Source organism: Podarcis cretensis, assembly GCF_951804945.1.
Source record: "Podarcis cretensis genome assembly, chromosome: 5".
In the NCBI taxonomy this organism is placed as follows: domain Eukaryota; kingdom Metazoa; phylum Chordata; class Lepidosauria; order Squamata; family Lacertidae; genus Podarcis; species Podarcis cretensis.
In genome coordinates this window covers 28,854,703-28,877,753 of record NC_137174.1, presented here as the reverse complement: position 1 = coordinate 28,877,753, position 23,051 = coordinate 28,854,703, and the positions used below count along the sequence as shown (strand labels likewise).

General features: G+C 41.3%; 2 long non-coding RNA genes across 11 annotated transcripts in view; one reads left to right on the top strand and one right to left on the bottom strand.

Annotated features, from left to right (window-relative positions):
* LOC307215942 overlaps positions 1 to 23,051 on the bottom strand; it is a 576,636-nt gene that overhangs the window by 151,787 nt on the left and 401,798 nt on the right. Inside the window, exon 1 of one of the 10 annotated variants that reach the window (XR_013838759.1) lies at positions 20,713 to 20,888. The exons of 8 other annotated variants lie outside the window; for them this stretch is intronic. This is a non-coding gene — a long non-coding RNA (uncharacterized lncRNA). Of the gene's footprint in view, positions 1 to 2,630; positions 2,755 to 20,712; positions 20,889 to 23,051 lie in introns of those variants that run through there. One more of the 10 variants, XR_013838760.1, reaches the window with a different exon arrangement.
* LOC307216008 lies at positions 3,838 to 10,242 on the top strand. The gene is made up of 3 exons (XR_013838875.1): positions 3,838 to 5,988; positions 7,067 to 7,244; positions 10,155 to 10,242. It is a non-coding gene; the product is annotated as an uncharacterized lncRNA (long non-coding RNA).

Sequence of the window (23,051 nt, the reverse complement as noted above, 5' to 3'; positions counted from 1 at the left end):
GTTTTAAAAAGGCTGCCTCTCACAGTTCAGATGGCAGGGGAGCCCAGAGAAAGAACTCTGGTGATAAATTCAGTGCATAGGTAGATTGGTATGGAGAAGGTGGCCCAACAGGTATTTGGTCCTAGACTGTTTGGTGCTGTAATGGCTCAGACCAACTCTTAGAACTGGGGTTGAGAGCCAGTGGATAGGGCTGGACAATATCTAGTATTCAACACTGCAATACATCACCAGCTAAACATCACAATATATCAATATATCACAATGTCTGAAATAAAGATGGAGCTACGTAGAGGCAATGGTTGGCTTCATGGTTTTTCCTGCACACGCACACATAGACACACACACACACCATGATTCACAATATTTTGTAGGATCAAAAATTATGAAACCCATATCACGATAGGGACTTCAAACCAGTTTTGGACGCTGTACCGCCTACCCCTACCAGTGGAGTTGTTGCAATACACGCCAAGGTATGACCTCGCTACAGCTTCTGAACTGTCTTCAACAGCCAATGGCGCAGGCAGGGCAAGACTTTTTGGCTAAAGTTTGGGGCCCCACAGCCCACGGGCCTCAAAATGACTACTCAGAGACAGTGGCTGATGATACTGAAAGAAAGCAAATAGGTATTTGCTAAGAAAGGATGCAGAAGCTGGACCTTTCTTAGCAGACACATGCCTAGTTCCAACAATCTACACCAATTTCCCTTTCTTTATATATTTCTATGCCCTTTCTTTCAAGACAAAAACCAGCCTGGACAGGCAGCACAGAAATGAAAGTGGGTTCGGAAGAGAGAAGCTGCCTGACCCTTTTCCCTCTAGTTATTTTTCAGCTCAACCCCACTCTACCCCACTTTTTCTTTTCCACCCAGGGCAACAGTGGAAGGGGATATGGAGAAGGTAAGAACCAGAAGGAAAAATGGTTAAGAAATTTCTCTCTGCCTACAATTCTTCAGCTTCTATTCATAGTCTGTCTAGGCTAATTTGAAAGAATCAGAAAGGGAGAAAAAAGTTTAATGTGCAGTTTCAGCCTTCAAAGTAGATGCTTGTCTATGCCTTTCCTTATATACATTAATCATGAGAGTGACTTTCAGAAGATTTCCTAATTCCCCAAAAGCAGCATGGCAAAAACTGCCTAAAGTTGTCTCTTGTAAGCAGTTTCTGGATCCAATATTGCGGCTGCTCTACCAGAGCAATCCTCCTGTGGAAGTCAGGGCTATTATTTATTATTTATTATTACTTGTTGCAGAAGGGCACCTGCATTCATAAAATGTTAATCATCACTGTTACACAAATGCCTTTGCTGAGCCCCGAAGATAAGAGATTATTAGTCAAAGCCATGTGCCTTACCAAAGGCACAAATGAGCTGATAACACTAAAATGCAAAGAAACCTAAGACAGCAAAAAGGAAACAAAACCCTACCACATTTCCATAGATAACACAAATCTCTGCCCCTTACAGCATTTTGAACCAAGAAATAAAGAAATCACAAGTGGAATGTAAAAGAATGTATCACCATTAATTGTTCTTCATTCATTTCTCACTAGTAATTGCACTTGTTATCATTAGATAACATATCGACAAGTTCACATTCCCTCTGTTTCCTTAGTTAATCTCAAATACAAAAAGAACCTTTCAAAAAATAAATCACTAGATCCTGGGAATCTATATAACTACTGTATATAATATTGCAATGTACAGGCTTCTCACAACCTCAATGCATCATCAACAATAACACATTTTGGCAGATGTTTGGAGCAATGGAAAAGATTCCCATATTGTGAGCATCTGTTCTGCAAAGCCATTAGTATTGCTTCTGTTTCCTAAAAGAAGCTCTGCAGTCCAATCCTATGCATATTTAGTTAAAAGTGAGCCCAGTTAAAGAAATCTTTCTGCAATGATTTCTTTAAAAGTTAAATAACCTCGCCTAAAAAATAGAAAAAGACAAACAGCTGTCAGATTCACTGGAGGCAGCCTCCCCAGCTTCCTACTCACAGGAAAGCCCAGCTGAGAATGCCATGGGGATTTCAGGAAAAGGGAGCACTCAAGAAGGCTGCAGAATACAACCCAGTGAATATATTTACAGCATGAAAGGACACTCACAAACCCTTCAGCTCCCTTGAAAGTACATTAAGTGCAACAAAAACTCCAAACCCCATCCATGAGATTTTCATTCAATTATTTCCTCCCCTTTGATTTTTTTTTTTTAATATAGTTTCTTATGTCACTAACTGAATAAGTGGGGTGGAGTAGGTAAAGCATGGGAGATGCTTTCAGCGCAGTATTACTCCTGATAGTTGTGTCCAGCAGTGTTTGGAGGGCCCAGGGGCAGATTCTACCACAAATGTTGTTGCCTCAGCTAATGTGTATGGCTAAGAAACTCCATGTAGCTGGGGAGGAAGAGGGAAACAGATTTGCAGCTTGCTTTATCGGCATCTGGGCCAAAACAGCCAACCAAAGTAGGCAGGCTGTTTTGTTTCCTTTTCTAGTTTGCAACCACAGAGAAAGGACACCTCTTATGCTTCCCATCTCCATAAGTTTCAGTATGATGCTGGTGTCATACAATAAACCGTATCAAGAGAAAAAACATGAAAGAATAAAATAGAATTAAAAATTCACATAAATTGTACCTGATGTCAATAGGATGGAAGAATCAAATAGATCCAACTAGGAACTCTTCACGCAGGTTTTCTTGACAAAGTGCAGTCAAACTATGGAGCTCGCTCCCACAGGAGGCAGTGATGGCCACCAATTGAATCATAGAATCATAGAGTTGGAAGAGACCACAAGGGCCATCGAGTCCAACCCCCTGCCAAGCAGGAAGCACCATCAGAGCACTCCTGACATATGGTTGTCAAGCCTCTGCTTAAAGACCTCCAAAGAAGGAGACTCCACCACACACCTTGGCAGCAAATTCCACTGTCAAACAGCTCTTACTGTCAGGAAGTTCTTCCTAATGTTTAGGTGGAATCTTTTTTCTTGTAGTTTGGAACCATTGCTCCGTGTCCGCTTCTCTGGAGCAGCAGAAAACAACCTTTCTCCCTCCTCTATGTGACATCCTTTTATATATTTGAACATGGCTATCATATCACCCCTTAACCTCCTCTTCTCCAGGCTAAACAAGCCCAGCTCCCTTAGCCGTTCTTCATAAGGCATCGTTTCCAGGCCTTTGACCATTTTGGTTGCCCTCCTCTGGACACGTTCCAGTTTGTCAGTGTCCTTCTTGAACTGTGGTGCCCAGAACTGGACACAGTACTTCAGGTGAGGTCTGACCAGAGCAGAATACAGTGGCACTATTACTTCCCTTGATCTAGATGCTATACTCCTATTGATGCAGCCCAGAATTGCATTGGCTTTTTTAGCTGCCGCGTCACACTGTTGGCTCATGTCAAGTTTGTGGTCAACCAAGACTCCTAGATCCTTTTCACATGTACTGCTCTCAAGCCAGGTGTCACCCATCTTGTATTTGTGCCTCTCATTTTTTTTGCCCAAGTGCAATACTTTACATTTCTCCCTATTAAAATTCATCTTGTTTGTTTTGGCCCAGTTCTCTAATCTGTCAAGGTCGTTTTGAAGTGTGATCCTGTCCTCTGGGGTGTTAGCCACCCCTCCCAGTTTGGTGTCATCTGCAAATTTGATCAGGATGCCCTTGAGTCCATCATCCAAGTCGTTGATAAAGATGTTGAATTAAGACTGGGCCCAAGACAGAACCCTGTGGCACCCCACTAGTCACTCTTATCCAGGATGAAGAGGAACAATTGATGAGCACCCTTTGGGTTCGGTCAGTCAGCCAGTTACAAATCCACTGAGTGGTAGCATAGTCAAGATTTGGATAGCTATGTTCTGCCACCACAGCTGGAGGCAGCAAATGCTTCTGAATACCAGTCTCTGGAATCCACAGGAGAGGGGAGTGCTCTTGTGCTCGAATCCAGCTTGCAGGTTTCCCACAGACATCTGGCTAGCCTGAGAACAGGATGCTGGACTAGATGGGCCATTGGCCTGATCCAACAGTCTATTTTTATGTTCTTATCTCTATCATGCTAAACTGTCTGCGCTGACTGTATCTAGCTGATCCCTCAGCAACAAAGAATCATTAATATGAAGAAATATGCAAGTAATGATGGCAAATGGGAACCATGCCAGGAGAGTCGCTACCTGTTTAATTCTTCAGCACTCCTACAATTTTGAGAATTAGTTCAGAAATGTGTTTAGCTAATGTCCCCATGATTGCATTAAGAGAAATATATACTACCAATTTCGTTTAATGAAATGCTGGGAATGTTACAATTCCCTGACTTAGTTTAATGCTCTTAAAGACATGTGCACATTATCCACAGTAAAGCTAACGACAAATTCTGTATCTCTCTAGATGGTAGTTAATTGTTAGTGATGGAATAAATTCATGGCTGATTATCCTGTATCTAGGCAACTTAAAAATAAATGCACAAGCTTATTTCATCTCTTATTCACCAGTGCAGGAAATACAGTGCAGGTTCCACAGTATGTCAGCTCTCAGAGGTATGGCACATTAGCTTGATAGACTATATTAAGACTAATATGCATTGGAAGTGAGATAGCAACAAGACCATTTTGCTTAAATGCGATGAACCCCAGGATACCTGGCTGCTACTTTAAGCCCAATAAGCTTACTTCTGATGATTGTTTTAATTTCCAGTGTGTCTGGAACTGTTCAATGTCATATTTTATAAAAGGAAATGTTACAAAATCAGTATGGATCCAGATAAGAGTTTTCATGAGTGGAACTTCACTTATGGAACACTCGCAACAAAGGAGAGAGCTCTGAAAGCTTTGGAAATCCTGAATATTCTAATCTGGACATGTTTAACAACTGAATTGCACACTTCCCTAAATTTTGAGGTATGTTTTTTGGTTCCGAAAATGTGAATGGGGGGGACATACATGTGCACAAAATTATTTTAGGGGAAAGTGCATGCAAAAATGCATATAATTTAAGACTTTTTTAAAAAAAGATTAGCCGAAAATGGGGCTGAACCAACTTCTGACTGAACATGTGTGAAAATGACATCAAATGGAAATAGAAGGATCCATAACTACTCTAGACAGTGTGGGAGGTGGCATGGGAGGCTGTAGGAAGAATAGGCAAAAACAGCTCCCCTTTTCCCTTTCCTTTGGAGAAGGAGCCTTTCAGGGCAACTCTGGATACAACCCAACGTAAGTTAATAGGTGCTGCAGTCCAAATTTCTGTAAAACAAAGTACTGGTGACTTTGCTGTTTTTTACAATTGTGGGACTCCAGAAATGAAAACAACTTGAAAGAAGACAACTATTTTATATGCAGTTTCTCGATGGTTGTTAAGGGCAGAAAGTAAAATAATCCAACATCTTTGTCTCCCACATCTTCACACAGATTCCAAGCCTCCATTTCTGGCAATATGAGAAAGTCTTGGCTACTTCATAATCCAGAAATATTGTTGATTTAGATGAAAAACAAATGATCAAGGCAATGAGGCTCACAGATCGTAACAGGTTTTGTCTTATTTCCTTAGGCGGGCATCATCAGCATGAGGTCACAATGCCTGGTCCCTCCCCTTAGGGTAGGAAGCATCAGCACAGGATTGCAATGGTTGGTCTCTCCCATTCAAACAGATAGCATTAGTACAATGTCGCAATAGATGACTGCTCCCCTTGAGGCAGGAAACATCACCACTAGGTCACAATGGCCAGCCTGCCTTCTTGAGGCAGGGAGCAAGCATGAAGGCACATTGGTCAGGGCTGTATCTCATGAAAGCAGGCTTCATCAGACCGTGGGCACAAGGCAAGCAGAATCAGGAGCACAGTCTCATTCTCAGTGAGAAAAGCTATGCAAGAGCACACGAGCACAGTCTCTCTCTTCCTGAGGTGGGTGGCAGATGATAGACAACACAATGGACACCAGCATCTCTCTTAAGCAAATCAGCAGCAATATTGGGTTGCAAAAGCTATAAGCAAAAATAAGTGAAGTTAGCAGGTAGACACCCCCACTATTGTGCAAAAGAATGCTTAAAAAACAAACCGTCTGGCAAGCCCCTCCCTGTGTATTTAGTCTCCATTGATCTCAGTGGACAGATTTAATCATGCTGCATGCCCGAAAAGAGCTGATGTGGTGTCGGGGAAGCAACCTGCCCCTGCTCTTGTCCCAAGGGTCTACAGGGGTGTGTCACTCCCACACAGCCCTACTGAGGGATGCAACAGGTTTTAAACTGCCTGTGAAAATTAACAAGGGAGAAGACACACCACCAACACCTATTCCTCATCCTCCAGTCTCTCCCCCATCCATTCATCATTTTGTTTCCCCCATTTTCATTCTTTCTGCTCACTCAGCCAGAATCCCTCTAAGGGACCTGGCTGGGCTGATGAGGCAGAAGTGTGCTGCCCCATTCCTGGCATTGTCATCGTCATCATCATTTTGTGTCTTTTTAAAAATAAAATGTTTCTATACCTTATTATATTGTATAATACTTTAAATAGATACACACACATATTCTATTACTTAGAAACACAAAATCCTGCCAAGACTTAAATTTTCAATAATGAACAAAAACATGTCCATCTCTCAGCAAAAAACATCTGAATACTCGTTATTTCTCATATGAATCAAGTTGGTTAATTTGTCCACTTCTGCAAGCTCTAAACATTTCAATAATCATTCCCAGATAGATGTGGTGTGTGGCTTTTTCCTCTTGTGCACCCACACAATTTTTGCTGTTATTATTAAATGGAAATCTTTAATAATGAATTTATTTTGGAATATCCTCTGCAATCCAATTAAACAAAATCAACATTGGGCTAAGTCCCTCTGTTAGATCCATCATTTCTGATATAATGCATGTTATTTGCCTCCAAAAAGCATAAGCCAGCTTGGCTGCCCCACCAAATATGAAGCAGATAGGCATTTGTGACTGAGCACTTCCAACATTTGAACTGTGTGCCTGAATAAACCTTGTCAAGCCTAGCTGGTGTCATATCCCACCATAATAGCTTCTTACATTGATAGACTCAGGATGGAATTCAACCTCACACTCTTCCAATCATTCCATCTGTGAAAGCATTTCAGCTTCCAGATAGAACCCTGCTCTCCTCCTCCACGTTCTGGGGCTTCTCCTGACCCCCTTCCTAAATGCAAAAAACCCTTCAGGCAGATGGAAGAAAAGGCAGAAGCAGCAGTGACCTGTGTTCCCAGCCTTTCTAATAAGGACTAGAACCACAATGTGCATTCCAGAGGGGGTAAGTAACCATGCAGAAAGTAGATATGATAGAATTTTGCCTCCCGCATAACAGAACTGGGGTCATCTAAGAAAGTTTAAAGGTCAGAGATTCAAGATAGACAAGAGAATATATATGCACACAGCACATTGTCTGACTACAGAATTTGTTCACACAAGATGCAGTGGTGGCTGTCAACATGGATGGCTTTAAATGGGATTTGACGAATTTCAGGGAAGATAAGGCTATCAGTGACCACTAGTAATGATGACTATATACTCCAGTACCAGCTGCTAAAGAAATGTCAGTGGGAGAGTCCTGCTACCTTTTGCTCTGCTTGTGGGCCACTGTGAGAACAGAATGCTAGACTAGATGGGCCACCAGCACGCCTTGTGCTGTTCCTGTCAAGATTTCTTTTGCATAAAGGCAATTCATCTAAACAACCTGGCATTGTTCTGTAAATTACATGTCAATTTCAAACAGTTTGTGAGCTTTAGTTCAATGAATGAAAATTGAATTGAGTCATAGGGTTAACAAGAAATTCTATACATCTATCTAGAAAGGAGCTGGCTCATTTACCTTTTCTGGGCTAGATAAAAATTCATTTTGCATGTGTGTGTGTACAGATGTGTATGCTTGATTCAGGTATCATCAGCCAAGTGGGCCAAATTCATAATTACAAACTTCAGTGCCGTAACTGCTAAGGATCATTAGTCTGATTTTTATTCATTTCCCCCATATATCTAAGTGCTATTATCTTAGAAATCATTACATCTTTTGGGCTCTCTCAGTGTCTGCCTCCTGGCATTTATATGGATTATGGTGATCTATGGGTGCTCAAAAAAATTAAAGACTTAAGGATGGGTGAACTCCAAAGGGTGATTTTTTTATATATGGCCCTCTTCTCAAAGCCTGCTTTATTCCAAAGAGAAATCTCATACATTTGATCTTCCCTAAATAACATGCTACAGAATAGCTTCAAAAGCAAGAAATCAACATGGAAAAAAGTCTGTTAAATGATGTATGAAGATGCTCATTTATTACAGATGAAGATGCAGTCCAGACTGAGATGACAATTATAAGCAGGGGCTGTTGATCTCTGGAAGAAAAAATGAAGACACATCCTTATTTTGGGGGGGGGGAGCTTTACTTTACAGAATTTTTCCTTAGGAAGAATATTGGGGAAATGAGTTCTGAACTGATGTTGCGGGAAGAGGAGGAGCTTATAGGAACAAGTAGTAGGGCATCTACATTTTTCTAAGGAGGGGATGGCCCCATGCAGCAGTGGTAGGTAGTCAGTAGGGGGCCAGTGAGCATGACTGTGGTGCTCGGGGCCATGCTCTTTTTGCTACACAATCACAAGGGCACACACTATGAGAGATGGGTTAACCCTCCCCTTTCTGCACACCATTCAATTGTTTTGATTACAGGGGGAAAGGGGGAAAGAAAATACAATACAGTAATTGCATTTTTGTCATGAAACAATTATAATGCAACATGACAAAGAACATTTGTCTATAACTGGGAAGACCTTATCCATTAAGTTGAGGCAGTTATGCCTTCAAATGTCATCCAATTCTGTCAACTGGGAGGGAGGGGTGTGAATAGACTTTACGCGCGCACACACACACACACACACACACTTCATGATAGTGAATTGAGGAGCCATTAAGCTTTATTTTTCTGAATTGTGATCCAGATTTGAGCTTGAACCAAATCAGGCAGTCCCTTTACTGCTTATGACTTCTCAGATTGTTTTCAAAAGTGCTAAAACGGGGTCAAAACTATATCTTATGCTCAGGGCCTGCTTCTAACCGGTTCATAGGAAACTCAGAACTAAGGTCTTTCAGAATTTTTATTTCTTTACTGTAAATAACATTCTCTCAAATCACGCACTGCATAACCATTCAGCTCATCCAAATTATATTTTGTCCCTTTTAGAATTTGGAGATGAAATTTTCAGTTAAATTTCTTCTTCAAGTATCATCTTCAGAAACTAGGGTTTAAAATGAACTATTGTTCAAAAATTCAGTATCTAGATCGCTGCTGGTTGTTGATTCATATTTAAATGCAATTGTACTAAAAAAATTAATAATAATATCTCTAGTATAGAGGTACATTATGTGCATATGATTGCAGCCTAAATTATTTTATGTTTTTGTCACTTTTAGATATTTTCCTTTTCCACATTGGGGCTTCATTTCTATAACTTATTGTAAAAAGAAACAAATCTCTCATGTCACATAATGCATGACAATGAAAAATAAAACAGTGTTGAGTTTGAATTGTTTAAGTGTTACTATTGCTCTGAATGTTGATTTTAGCTTGGACATTTGTCAAAGGAAATGATAGTGAAACATGATGTGTAAATTTACTATTTCCACTCTAAAAATGAAATGCTGCACACTGACAGGAGAAACTGCACAGACGAAACTTTGTAGGACATTTTGCCATGGCAATTGCTGCCAAATATTCAAGCCAGTATAAAGCTTTTAAAAAGCAGCTTCTCTGTTCAGCTGAATGAACTGCTGCAAGACACAGGATGAATCTCTGCCTGAGAATGCAGTTCTTACACATGAAAATGTTTTACTACCCCCTTCCAAATCATTTGTGGGGAGGGTGGACTATGATTTTTTTCAGGCTTGCTCATCTCTTCACACTAACAAACCAAGATGTTGGCTTGCTTGACTCATAAGAACTGCAAAATGTGTGCTACTAATGTAATTATCCTCCTTGCTAGCACTTTTTTTCCTGAAGCCTAAATAACTGCAGAAACCCTATCGTCCAGAATTTAGTTTATACCAAATTACTCCTGTCTAATAATATTTCTCTTTTTATGTAACATAGTAGAGCAATTTAAAAGATTATAGTCTTGAACCAGAATGATTACATATTGGGAACATTTCATTTCATTTGGTTTTGTTCTTGCAGCATTTCTGTGGCAAGGGAGGGAGGGAAGACAGAAAAAGCTGAGGGTGGCGAGAAATAGGCAACAGCAAACAATACTTCAAACTGCAAGGTAAACAGTATTTTTTATTACTTATTCAAACAAACAAATGTATTTTAAAATTCAGTGATGTTAGAACATACACTAGGTGAAATTTATGCTGTAATTAAAAACTAATTGCCACTGTTATTTTTAAGTTGCTAATTCCATTTCTTGCTTATTTGTGCATGCGTGGCATTGGATTGATCAAATAAGCAGTCAAGCTTCTTTTTTAAGAAACCACTTTTATTAATATCAGATATATGGAAAGTGATGGTGCCTTGAAGATTTCATATCTGCTACATTTTATCCCCCAAAGGAGCAAGAGTGGGTAACTTAGCTAAGATTTTCTTCTTAGTGTCTTGCTAATCTATCTGTAAAATGGAGGAGGTCAAGTGGTAAATAGGGGTTTATGAATCTGTCAGTTTTCTGATTTCTCTCAGATGCTTATTTTTCCAATATGAAATTCAGTGCTTTATGTTTCTGCATCCCCATTTCTATGATTTTTTAAAAGTCCTCCCAAAAGATTTATCAGCTTTTTACTAAGTTTAAAAGGTAATGGTAAAGGACCCCTGACAGTTAAGTCCAGTCACAGACAACTCTGGGGTTGCGGCGCTCATCTCGCTTTACAGGTCGAGGGAGCCGACGTTTGTCCGCTGACATTTTTTCCAGGTCATGTGGCCAGCATGACTAAGCATCTTCTGGTGAAAACAGAGCAGTGCACAGAAACGCCGTTTACCTTGCCACTGGAGCGGCACCTATTTATCTACTTGCACTTTGATGTGCTTTCAAACTGCTAGGTTGGCAGGAGCTGGGACCGAACAATGGGAGCTCACCCCCGTTGCAGGGATTCGAACTGCTGACCTTCCGATCGGCAAGCCCTAGGCTCAGTGGTTTAGACCACAGCGCCACCCACATTTACTTTCTCCCAATATTTTTATTAACCACAACTTATAGACAAACCTACACCCTGATGTTTTCCTATATTTTAAGTTTCAGCACAGAAATATGATGACTACCCTGTGGTAATATCAAGTTTTTCACTGTTCACAATTATACTAAAATGAAATAATTAAAAGTTGTAAAAACAATCTAAGGATAACCAAGATTGTTTCTTTGCGCACAGAGACACACACACCTCAGAGGATGTTGGTTCAAGAATAAATCCTATGTCTTCACAGATTAAGTATGGATTGCAGTGTCAAGACTTCTATCTTGTTACAAAGGTGGTGTGTCCGTTTGCAATATATTATACTTTTCCTGCATCTTCATCCCAAGGACCTTCAGACATGTTCAAATCAATGGATTAGAAGTGGGAAACTACTGCATCCACCTGGTAGGCTGAACCACAACACCCTCTATTGCCTGCAGGTCAATTATATGCTATGTGAGCACTGATGTCAGGTATGACATCAAAGGTCCTTGCTCTCAACTCCAATCAGCTGATGGGTGCAAAGTGGAAGCCCTTGTAAGTTTTAGGCATCATATGGATTCAAACTGTGTCTCCAAATGGTAATTTTCTCTCTGTCAGTCTGCAGAAGGAGAAAAAATGTGATTTGCAGACACATGGTTTGCATTCAAACTGCACCTGGAAGCAGACATTTTCCAGACTTCAAAGGGGCTCCCTCCCAATCCCCATCAGCCGATCAGCACTGAAAGCAACCCCATCAGCTGCATTAGGGAGTGGGTGTATGGCATTTAAATTACAAAACAGGCAGTGAAGTGGAAAAAAATACGCAAGCCAAATGCCAAGCCACTGACTATTTCGAATCACTCCCACTGTAGCTTTGTTCATTTTTGCTACAATGAGTGCTGTCTAAGGGATGATGAGAGATTTAGGCAGAAAATGGGTAGTCTGATGGATCCAAGGTTAGACAGAGGGAAGTTTCAAGAAATTCGGCTCCTTTCTTCTTGTTGTATGGCAAAGTAAGTTGGGGTTAAAGGGGATGCAGTAGTAGTAATGTCAGTTTCCAAAGAGTGCTTCAGTAATGGCAATTCAAAGGTTGTGTGCATCCACTTTTATTAAAAAGAGTAAGCACATGCCTATTGCAATATATATCATGCACTATTGTAGGAGTTGAACTTAAGAAGAGCCCTGCTGGATCTGGTCTAGTATCTTTTCTGTTTCCCACCATGGCCAGCCTGCTACATACAGGACATTCTCCCACTGTTGTTCTTCACCAACTAGTTTCAAAAACATTGATCCCTCTCATCCCGGAGATAGAATATAGCCAAATCATAACTAGTAGCACAGTTGTAATTGCACATGCTCCTAAGAAGAATATATCCTGTGATGCTGGAGGGCAATAGATGCATTGCTTCTTTATAGGAATATTAAAACTTCTTGCTGCTCACACTGCACAAATCAATCCACCCTCTTGCTGCCCCTGATATCTGCCAAGAGATGGCAAGGCAGGTCCAATGCACACCAAGATGGAGACTGCAACTGGCAGGCTACTCTATGTACGAGTATTTGAGAAAGCATTTGCTCTAAACAGACTCCTGCAATCTTATTTTGCTGTGAGTAAATAAAACAATCCAACACTTTCCAGTGATTAACCAAGACTCAGCATTCTTAGTTTCAAAAATTATTTGAAAGGAGTCAAGATGATGCCTTCTATTACAGTGGTACCCCTGGTTACGAACTTAATTCGTTCCAGAGGTCCGTTCTTAACCTGAAACCGTTCTTAACCTGAAGCACTACTTTAGCTAATGGGGCCTCCTGTTGCCGCATGATTTCTGTTCTCATCCTGTGGTAAAGTTCTTAACCCGAGGTACTACTTCCGGGTTAGCGGAGTCTGTAACCTGAAGTGTTTGTAACCTGAGGTAACACTGTAGTGCCATCCAACAATCAGCAAGCTCTGGCTGGATACAACTTTGCCTAACTTAAGGCTTATCCACACTAAAGGTAAAGGTAAAGGTACCCCTGCCCGTACGGGCCAGTCTTGACAGACTCTGGGGTTGTGCGCCCATCTCACTTAAGAGGCCAGGGGCCAGCGCTGTCCGGAGACACTTCCGGGTCACGTGGCCAGCGTGACATCGCTGCTCTGGCGAGCCAGAGCCGCACACGGAAACGCCGTTTACCTTCCCGCTGGTAAGCGGTCCCTATTTATCTACTTGCACCCGGAGGTGCTTTCGAACTGCTAGGTTGGCAGGCGCTGGGACCGAGCAGCGGGAGCGCACCCCGCCGCAGGGATTCGAACCGCTGACCTTTCGATCGGCAAGCCCTAGGCGCTGAGGCTTTAACCCACAGCGCCACCTGCGTCCCATACCTTATCCACACTAGGGCTGGGCAATATCAGCTTTTCAACATCACAGTCTATTACCAGCTAAACATCGCAGTCTGGTGATATGCCGCAATGCTGAAAAAACAAGCTGCATTGGCCTCAGGCTGAGAGGCGCTGGGTGAAACTGCCACAGCTCTCAACGTGGGAGCTGAGGCGCTTTCACCCCAGCTCCTAGCGGGCTGGAACAAAGTGGCTTGTTTGAACGGCTAGCAGAATCATCACCAGTGCTCCCCCCACTTTTGAGGGAGCCAGAGCCGGGTTGGGGGATCCTTTAACTGCTCGGCTGAGGCAAGCGGCAACTGCACACTCAGCCGAGCAGTTTGAAGATGCAGAGGGAGCAACAAGCTGTACTGGTGCCTCGCCAATGCAGCTTTTTTCTCCCTCTGTGCAATATGAGAGCAGAGCGGGATGGTGGCTTCACGCGGCGATATATCCCTGGTGAAGCAACCACTGCTCCTGAGTCCCGCTGCTAGCAATGCTCACTGGAGGAAGTTGCCAGCAGAGGGACTCAGGAGCAGTGGCAATTTCACCAGCAATATACCATTGAGTGAAGCCGACATTGTGGTCTGCTCCCCATACTGGTCCTGGGTAATATTTTGATTTATCGTTGGAGCTAGAAATATGGTCAAGGTTGAAACTTTCCTTGTTAGGCCGAATTGCTACTATTAAGATGAATGTATTGCCCAGAATGTTATTTTTATTCCAGACGTTGCAGATTTTGGACAAGATGGAGTGTTTCAAGAAGTGGCAGAAAGACATATCAAAATTTGTCTGGCAGGGCAAAAAGCCCAGAATAAAATTTAAGATTTTAACTGATGCAAAAGATAGAGGGGGGTTTGCCCTGCCGGACTTAAGACTCTATTATGAATCGGCAGCCTTTTGCTGGTTGAAACACTGGCTACTTCTTGAGAACACAGACATTTTGGACCTGGAAGGGTATGATAATAGTTTTGGTTGGCATGCATACTTATGGTATGACAAGGCAAAGGTGTATAAAGGCTTCAAGAACCATATTGTAAGGAAAGCATTGTACAATGTTTGGATTCGATACAAAGATTTGTTGGAAAGTAAAACTCCCAGGTGGGTGTCACCAATGGAAGCTAGGGAAGTAAAAAAGCTTAATATGGATTCTAAATGGCCAAAATATTGTGACATTTTAGAATATGATGGTGAAAGGGTTAAACTTCAGAGTTACGAGAAATTAAAGCCCAAAGTTCGAGATTGGTTGCACTATCATCAGATAAATGAGACATTTAAACAGGACAGGAAAATAGGATTCCAGAAAGAGAGGTCAAAACTAGAAACAGAATTGTTAGAACCCAATACTAAGAACTTATCAAGAATGTATAACTTGCTGCTGAAATGGAATACACAGGACGAAACGGTGAAATCAGCTATGATTAAATGGGCACAAGACATCGGTCATGATATTATGTTTGCTGACTGGGAACAGTTATGGACCACCGGTATTAAATTTACTGCATGTAATGCTTTAAAAGAAAACATTATGAAAATGATCTATCGGTGGTACATGACCCCAGTCAAGCTTGCAAAAATCTATCATTTGCCAAATAATAAATGTTGGAAATGTAATGAGACTGAAGGTACTTTTTATCACCTTTGGTGGACCTGCCCGAAGATTAAAGCTTTCTGGGAAATGATCTATAATGAAATTAAGAAGGTCCTTAAGTGGACTTTTCCTAAGAAACCAGAGGCTTTTCTCTTGGGCATGGTTGGCCAATTGGTGTTAAAGAAGGATAGGATTTTCTTTATGTATGCTACCACAGCAGCAAGAATTCTACTGGCGAAGTATTGGAAGATGCAAGAACTACCTACTCTGGAAGAATGGCAAACAAAGGTGATGGACTTTATGGGACTGGCTGAGATGACGGGCAGAATCCGTGACCAGGGGAAGGAGACAGTGGAAGAGGACTGGAAGAAATTTAAAATATACCTTAAAAACTGTTGCAAAATTGAGGAATGCTAAGATGTCAAGGGGTAAGAAACAGAGAAGTACAGCTGTAACTAAAAAACTAAAGGAAATTTAATGAAAGGGAATCAGGATAAATTGACCAAAGGGTAGCTAAAGAATTACTAAACAAGGATGCAGGGATGGGGAGGTATGGGGAAGTCGAAGGAAAGAAGGGTATGAAAATATAATTTTGAAGTTATACTGGTGTAAATGTTTTGTATGTTTTTGTTCTGTGTTCTGATTTTTTGTTTTTTTGTTTTGTTTTTATTATGTGTTTGAAAAATGAATAAAAATCATTAAAAAAAAAATATTTTGATTTATCGCCCAGGCCTAATCCACACCTCTGTTTGCTCCACTGCTTTCCCCTGGGGAAATCCAATCTTTAGTACTGAATCTGAACAAGCAGCAATCAGGTTTTCCACAGATTTCCATTTGTTTCTATTTATTTTAATGCAGGTTTTCCAGGGGGAAGTGGCAAGGCAAAGGCAAAACCACCTAGAAAGCACAGGACAAGTGGAAAACTACTTGGACTCGTTCTTTCTTGGCATAGGCCAAGCGGAAGTGTGGACAAGCCCTTAAACTCCTGGTGACTTTATTATTGCTTCACACTGCTCTATCTCCATCATGTCCAAAGCCCAAACAGACACAGAACAAACAGGACACCTTGTAGGCTAGAGCAGAAGTTACTTGTGCCAAGATCTACCAAAGACCCTAGTCCTTTTCTGCTTGAATAATAAAAGCATTATTCACCTGCATGGACCTATATTATAATTACGTATGTGAACAAGAATTATTTTACTAAAGAATAGTTGGAAGGTAGGGTGGTAACTAAGGTCTTTTACAATTTATGCCACGTTAAATTATATTATTGGAGATACAGGTCATAGTCACATAATTATAAAGACTCCATTATTATGAGCAACAAAGCAAACCTGGATTATGCTCTCCTCCTTTTTCACATTTGTGGACTTTTGCATAATTAACTGTGCAAATATAAATGGTTTCTGTCCCCACCTCAATTTAAGTGCCTTTTTTCAAGTTCAAAGTAGTGCAAGGCCACATAAAAAGTTTCAGCAGGACGGAGGGAGGAACTACACTTTAGTTAAGCCACAAAAATGAGTTCAGCAGGAGTGCAGGTAGAGGTGGAATTCTATTGTATCAGAACATATTCATCTAGTTCCAGTAATTAACAGCTAAAGTTAGGCCTTTTAAAATATACTTCATCTAAATTCCTCCCGTCTTTCATTGCCTGGCTATTAAAGCCCCTGAAACAGAAGCAGCAGTTATTTAACCAGTTGTATTATCATATCAGTTCAAGGAGTTAGTATATAAAGCCCTTGGTACCAGTTTAGTTGCAGGATCACTTTACACCAAGGGTAGTCAACATTTTTATACCTACCGCCCACAAATGCATCCTTCATGATGGTAAAGTTTCCTTACCGCCCACCAGTGCTCGATGGAAGGAGGATTCAGCTTATGCCGTAGAACACCCTACTGCCCACCTAGAATCCTGAAACGCCCACTAGTGGGTGGTAGGGACCAGGTTGACAACCCCTGCTTTACACAATATATGCCCTCTCAACCAGTATGATCTGAGTTTGTGGTACTGTTACAGGTGCAATATAATATTTGTTCTACACTTCTAAGAAAAGGATCTAAGGAACTAAATATAAATTTGGGGGATCACATTTTGAAAGTGTCCACCCCCAAAGCCCCTTTACCTATTTGCCTGTAATTTGGAAGGCATTATCCATTCTGGAGGGGCTCTCCCTGTTTCTCAAGACCTTTTAACTGGAATTGCTGCATATGGACAGCACAATTATGTAGGTAAGTGTGTGGCCAGGCAGCATGTGAACCATTCTGTGGAATACGCTAAGGTCACAGTCTTCCAGTGCTTCCATGTGCACCTTCCATTCCAGAATCTCTTACATGAAAACTAGACATTTCCTAGGCTAAATGTTTACTTATTAATACACTCAGCACACATGGAAATATGTGGACCAGCATCTCAATGGAGATAATTTTGTCTTCTTTTTAAAATACTCCTGTCTCTTTGCTTATCAAAAAATTGATGGCCTATTTTGAGCTTCTGGACAGCTGCTTTTGTTCCATGGTTTGTCAGTTTACATTTTTATCACAGTAATTTGTGGACAAACGCTTTGCATAACTGAAGTGCACAACTTCAAGTTGGTCTTTAAATTAAAAGGAGAGTGGGCAATTGGGTCTTCTTTTCATGCAGTAAGGTTTGTTTTTAAAACATTAAATAAATAAGATTAACAGCAGTTGATGCAAATTGTGGGCGGATCTGATGAAGGCTCATGGAAAAACACAGTGATTGATAGAGCAATTTATTTTTATTGAAGCACCTCTTTTTAAAAATATGACTAACTTTGGGGTGGGTGGGGGAAATGGTTCCATCTGCTAACCAGCTGACAACCACAAGAAAAAGGCCTTAATTCATTTGGACTGTGCATTCTCTTCTCCCTTAGTGCATATCATTCCTGCCAAAATTTCTACAATTGGACTCCATGCTGAGTTCTCTTTTCAGAGATCCTGTCCCTGAGACGATTGCATTCTGTATTTCTCAAAAATTATTTTCCCAGGAACCTGATTGTCCCATGAAATAATGCCTGACTTGAAAAATGTTATTACTATTCCAGCACTTCCTGCAAGCACTAGGAAATTTCAAAAGATAGCTTTTATAGGGTCGGTTATCTTTTAAGGAAAATGTACTAGAGTACTGAATATTGAGGGACGCAGGTGGCGCTGTGGTCTAAACCACTGAGCCTCTTGTGCTTGCCAATTGAAAAGTCAGCGGTTCAAATCCACACGACAGTGGTGAGCTCCCGTTGCTCTGTCCCAGCTTCTGCCAACCTAGCAGTTCAAAAAACAGCAGTGCGAGTAGATAAATAGGTACCACTGCAGTGGGAAGGTAAATGGCATTTTCATGCGCTGTGGCTTCTGTCACAGTGTTCCTTTGTGACAGAAGCAGTTTGATCATGCTGGCCACATGACCCAGAAAGCTATCTGTGGACAAACACTGGTTCGCTTGGCCTGAAAAGCAAGATGAGTGCCATATCCCATAGTCACCTTTGACTGGACTTAACCATCCAGGGGTCCTTTTACTAGAGTATTGTAATGTTATTTTTTAAAAAAACATACAAGTTGAGCAGAAGGAAGCAGGCAAGCATTTTGACAAGACAGCACTAGTTCTCCCCAAACCAACAGCAGCCAATACACACACCTACAAAGGCTGCTTCTTGCCAACCATATGCAAAAGTAAGACTTCTGCCTTAAATTGGCTTCATTCAAATTTCCGAAACCATTTCTCTCCACCATCTTCCAACGGAGCATACAGGATGTGACTAGTACCTAATAGTCATTATACAAACATCTGCTAGATACTTGCTTATACAAAAACCTAGATATGGTATTCCTTCCACTTGACCCAACATAACAGCATTCAAGTTACATTGCACATTTCCATAGATCAGGGGTAGGCAACATTTTTATACCTGCCGCCCACTAATGCATCTTTCTTGATGGTAAAATTTCCTTACCGCCCACCAGTGCTCGATGGAAGAAGGATTTAGCTTGTGCCACAGAACCCCCTACAGCCCACCTAGAATCCTGAAACACCCAATAGTGGGCGGTAGGGACCAGGTTGACAACCCCTGCCATAAATAAAGTGTTAAGGAGCTTGTCTAACAAGGGGAACAGCAAGTTGCTTCTAAGGAGGTATAGATGAATCAATCAACTTTGTATTTTCGGAGCTTGTCATTTTTCCATTTTAAAATCAGTTATTCCAATTTCCACATTAGTTTGTGATTTTTTTTTAATATACACTTTTTGCAATCTGATTTTCCCTAATATACATTTTATATGTTATTTTCACTTATATATGCATCTTATGCAAACCATGCCCTAGTATTTGCATTTCTGTACACATTACTTGGCTAGAGAACAGCACTGCAAATTTCAGAGAAGTGCTTGCTTTTAAATGTGAACTGACTCAGATTTGCCCCCTATCCCTTCTTCCAAGTAGGGCAGATTTAGCAATTGTCCAACAATGCCTCCTGAGCTAACAGAGTGCAGTTACCAGAAGCTATTTCAAATTTAAGTCTCTTGCATAAGCCATCTTTAAATGATTTACATTATAACAGAAGAATTCTGTTTACCAGTCAGAGGGGAAACACTTTCGCATTCAAAAAGCCTCCACAATGCCCATCATCATTTTCCCATTCCCATTATAAAAGAACATCCGCCACACTTACATAATTGAGATATTGTCCCTACCCATGACCAAGCATATGTCATTATTATATTTGCTACTATCCACAATCCCTTAGGAGGTCTTCTCCTACAGCCGGCTTTGAAGGAGTACATAGATCTTCGTTTTAATGCCTCGGGCTTTTGTTGCTCCCATGGTTTGGTAATCCCAGGCACCAATTAACCTGGAACCTAACACTACATTTCTTGCCAGTAATATGTACAACCACTGTTATCACAAGAGGATAGAGTGCCTCACCATAACCTGAGCCAAAAAAGCTAATGAGGGAAATGAGATAACAGGCTACAAAAGGTATGCCAGAAGCAGGAAGAGGTGAACGAAGAAGTGTAGGGATGGCTAGCTTAAAAGGGTGGGTAGAAGGACCTAGAGACACAGGCTGGATTTCAAGCACACTTTATTTTGGATGGACATCTTCCAGCAATTTTAATAAGGCTGGAAACAAAATGTTCATCTTCTTTCCTATAAGCCATTTCCCAGCTATTTCTGGGTTGTTTAGGCACTAACCTCCCTTTCAAAATTGCTGGCTGAACAGACCTTTTCTGAATGCCCCCCAAAAATGGATCCTTCCAAACTAGGAATCTGTTTTTCTCCCTGATGTATGAAGTTAAATCTATGAACTTTCTCGGCTTGTATCTAGCGAATAACAGAATAACTGGAAAGGGGGAGCTGAATTGGCTACAGTTCAGTTTAAAACCATTGGGGGGGGGATCATCAGTAGGGCTGGATTTGAAATATCCTTTAAGCTTCATCCCCCTCCCCCACATTTCTATATGTTCTTAGTCAGATGAAGGCAGGGGAAAGCGAGTAATCAAGTGTACTAGAGGTGTGTCTATTGAAGACTGGCAGAGCCCTGAGTAACTTATAAGGAGAAAACGTTTTTTTTTTAAAAAAACTCCTAAATCCCAAAGCCAAACACACTCAGGCCCAACCATATATCCTTCACGATCACTTACAGAGACTTCTGCAACTCACTGCTACTCTCCTGTTCTGTAGGTAGTCAGAAAACACTGCAACGGACAGGAGCAGTTCTTCACTTCTGACCGTTTTAGTTCAAAAGAAGGCAGAATTCCTGAGAACACTGTGAGCAGACAAAATGGCGTCCTTTTCTTCTTGCTTAGCGGTCTAGCCAATCAGGTCACAGGAATACCATACAGCACAAAGGGAACTAGGATGGGTCACGTGGCAACCTTGTTAGCCAATAAGAACCTTTCAATGGGCTGTTTCTGCCCGGAGACTGCGCAGTTCATTCCCTTGGCTGCAAGCACGTTCTGAGAGCCAGACCTTCCCCCAGGGAGGAGCCTTTGCTTGAGGCTCAGGTGCGTGGCCGTAGCTGGTAGTGGAGGGAAGGCGTCTGCATTTACACCGAGATGTATTGGGTTGTCTGTCGCGCGGGAGATTGACTGACTTCTTCAAGAACGTGCCAGCCAGCCAATTTCAATGCCTTTCCTGGGGTTTTTTTCCCCTTGCCTGAATTGTGATTGCGGGGTCTGGACGTCAGAAATTTTAAATGGTAGTTTTCAGAGGAAGAAGCCACTCATCAGCTCTATTTACTTTTTTAAAGTTTAAATTTGTACAGTGAGTCGTGAAGGGTGGGTGGAAATTGGGGTTTTGGAAATGGTGGGAGGGAAGGAGAATTTGTTTCTTCGTGAAAAGGGTGCGCGAGAATGGGAGGCTTGTGGGGCTTCCTGAAATATGCCTCGGTTTTTCTTAGCATCATAGACTCATAGAATTGTAAGGTACCCCGAGGGTCATCTAGTCCAACCCCCTGCAATACAGGACTCTCAAATCATCCAGGACAGGTGGCCATCCAACTTCTGCTGAAAACCTCCAGTCAAGAGCCTCCTCCTCTTTCCTCATGTTAAGAGAGGGTACTGTAGGTGGTTCTTCTGCTGTTTCTTCCCACCCCCTCACCCCCAATCCTATATCTTCTCTCATGGTTCTCTTGCAAACAAACCTTCACCTGCTCACACATTTCAACGTTTAATTTTATTGTTTATATAATTTCTAACCTCAGATATTCACATGTCCTACCCATCTGTGTATATCCTTTCATAATGCAGGCACCGGCAAGTGCAGGAAGTAATTCAATCCACAGATTCTAAGAGAGCAACCAGATAAAGTCAAGTTTTATCCCTGTACTTAAGAGTATTTTTAACTTGAAGTTGCTGAAATTCTTCAAAAGCCTCCCTCAAACAAAACCATCAAAGACCTTTGTTTCACATTTGGTTTACATTTATGCACACATTTATGAAGGATGCTGTATGGTTTTCAATCATGCAGCAGTTTATTGGTAACTGTGTGTTGCTTGTACATGCAGATTTCGTGAAATACCCACACAGCATCCTCACCAAAATGCCATCTCTTATTATTTTCCCATGTAAACTGAATTTTACCCATTGGAAAATGCAATAATTAAACAAGCCCTACAAAAATGGTAAATCCAGATTAAATGGGAACATGAAGAAGGGACAGCACTTACTAGTGCTGTCGAGTCCACAGCCAACTGCTGTGTGGAAGTACTCCCACATACCTCATTGATCATTCTCATATGATCAGATAGGAACAAATCACCACTAGACATTTTCACCATAGCAGCTTCAGCAATGGTGAATCTTTTGTTTGATTACAGCAGGCATCCCCAACCTTGGCCCTCCAGCCGTTTTTGGACTACAACGCCCATCATCCCTAGCTAACAGGACCAGTTGTCAAGGATGATGGGAGTTGTAGTCCCAAAACAGCTGGAGGGCCAAGTTTGGGGATGCCTGGACTACACCCTTGCGTGTTTAGAGCTGGCATTTAACATGCTGTAGTTGTTGGGACCCTCCTTCCTCCATTTAAAATTTCAGCTCTTACTATGCCATGAATGATTTAAAACATTTTTATCTCAACTTTGCAATCATTTTATGAGACTTCTGTTGTTTGCTTTTAATGGTGTAGATTTGTCATTTGTTACATTTTCCCTGTTAAAAAATACTGACTGGTGCTTTACAATAAGGAATGGCATTTTATTAATGTTAAGGTAAAATTAAATGAATACATACTGTGCAGTGTATTTCTCAGTTCTGCCTACTTGGAATGATTAAGCCAATGTACAGAGGTCTGCTCGTTCTAATCAGCCGTGCAATACAGAATACAACGCTTCCCCAAATCAGCTGGAAATCAGACCTGAGCAGGTGCAGTTTTGTTTTGTTTTTGAGTTAATTTGAGAAGAAGCCCATGAGGGATTTGAGTATGAGAGAAGCTGGATTGTTTTATGGAGGTTTTGTTCACACATACATGTGTAAGGCACTCG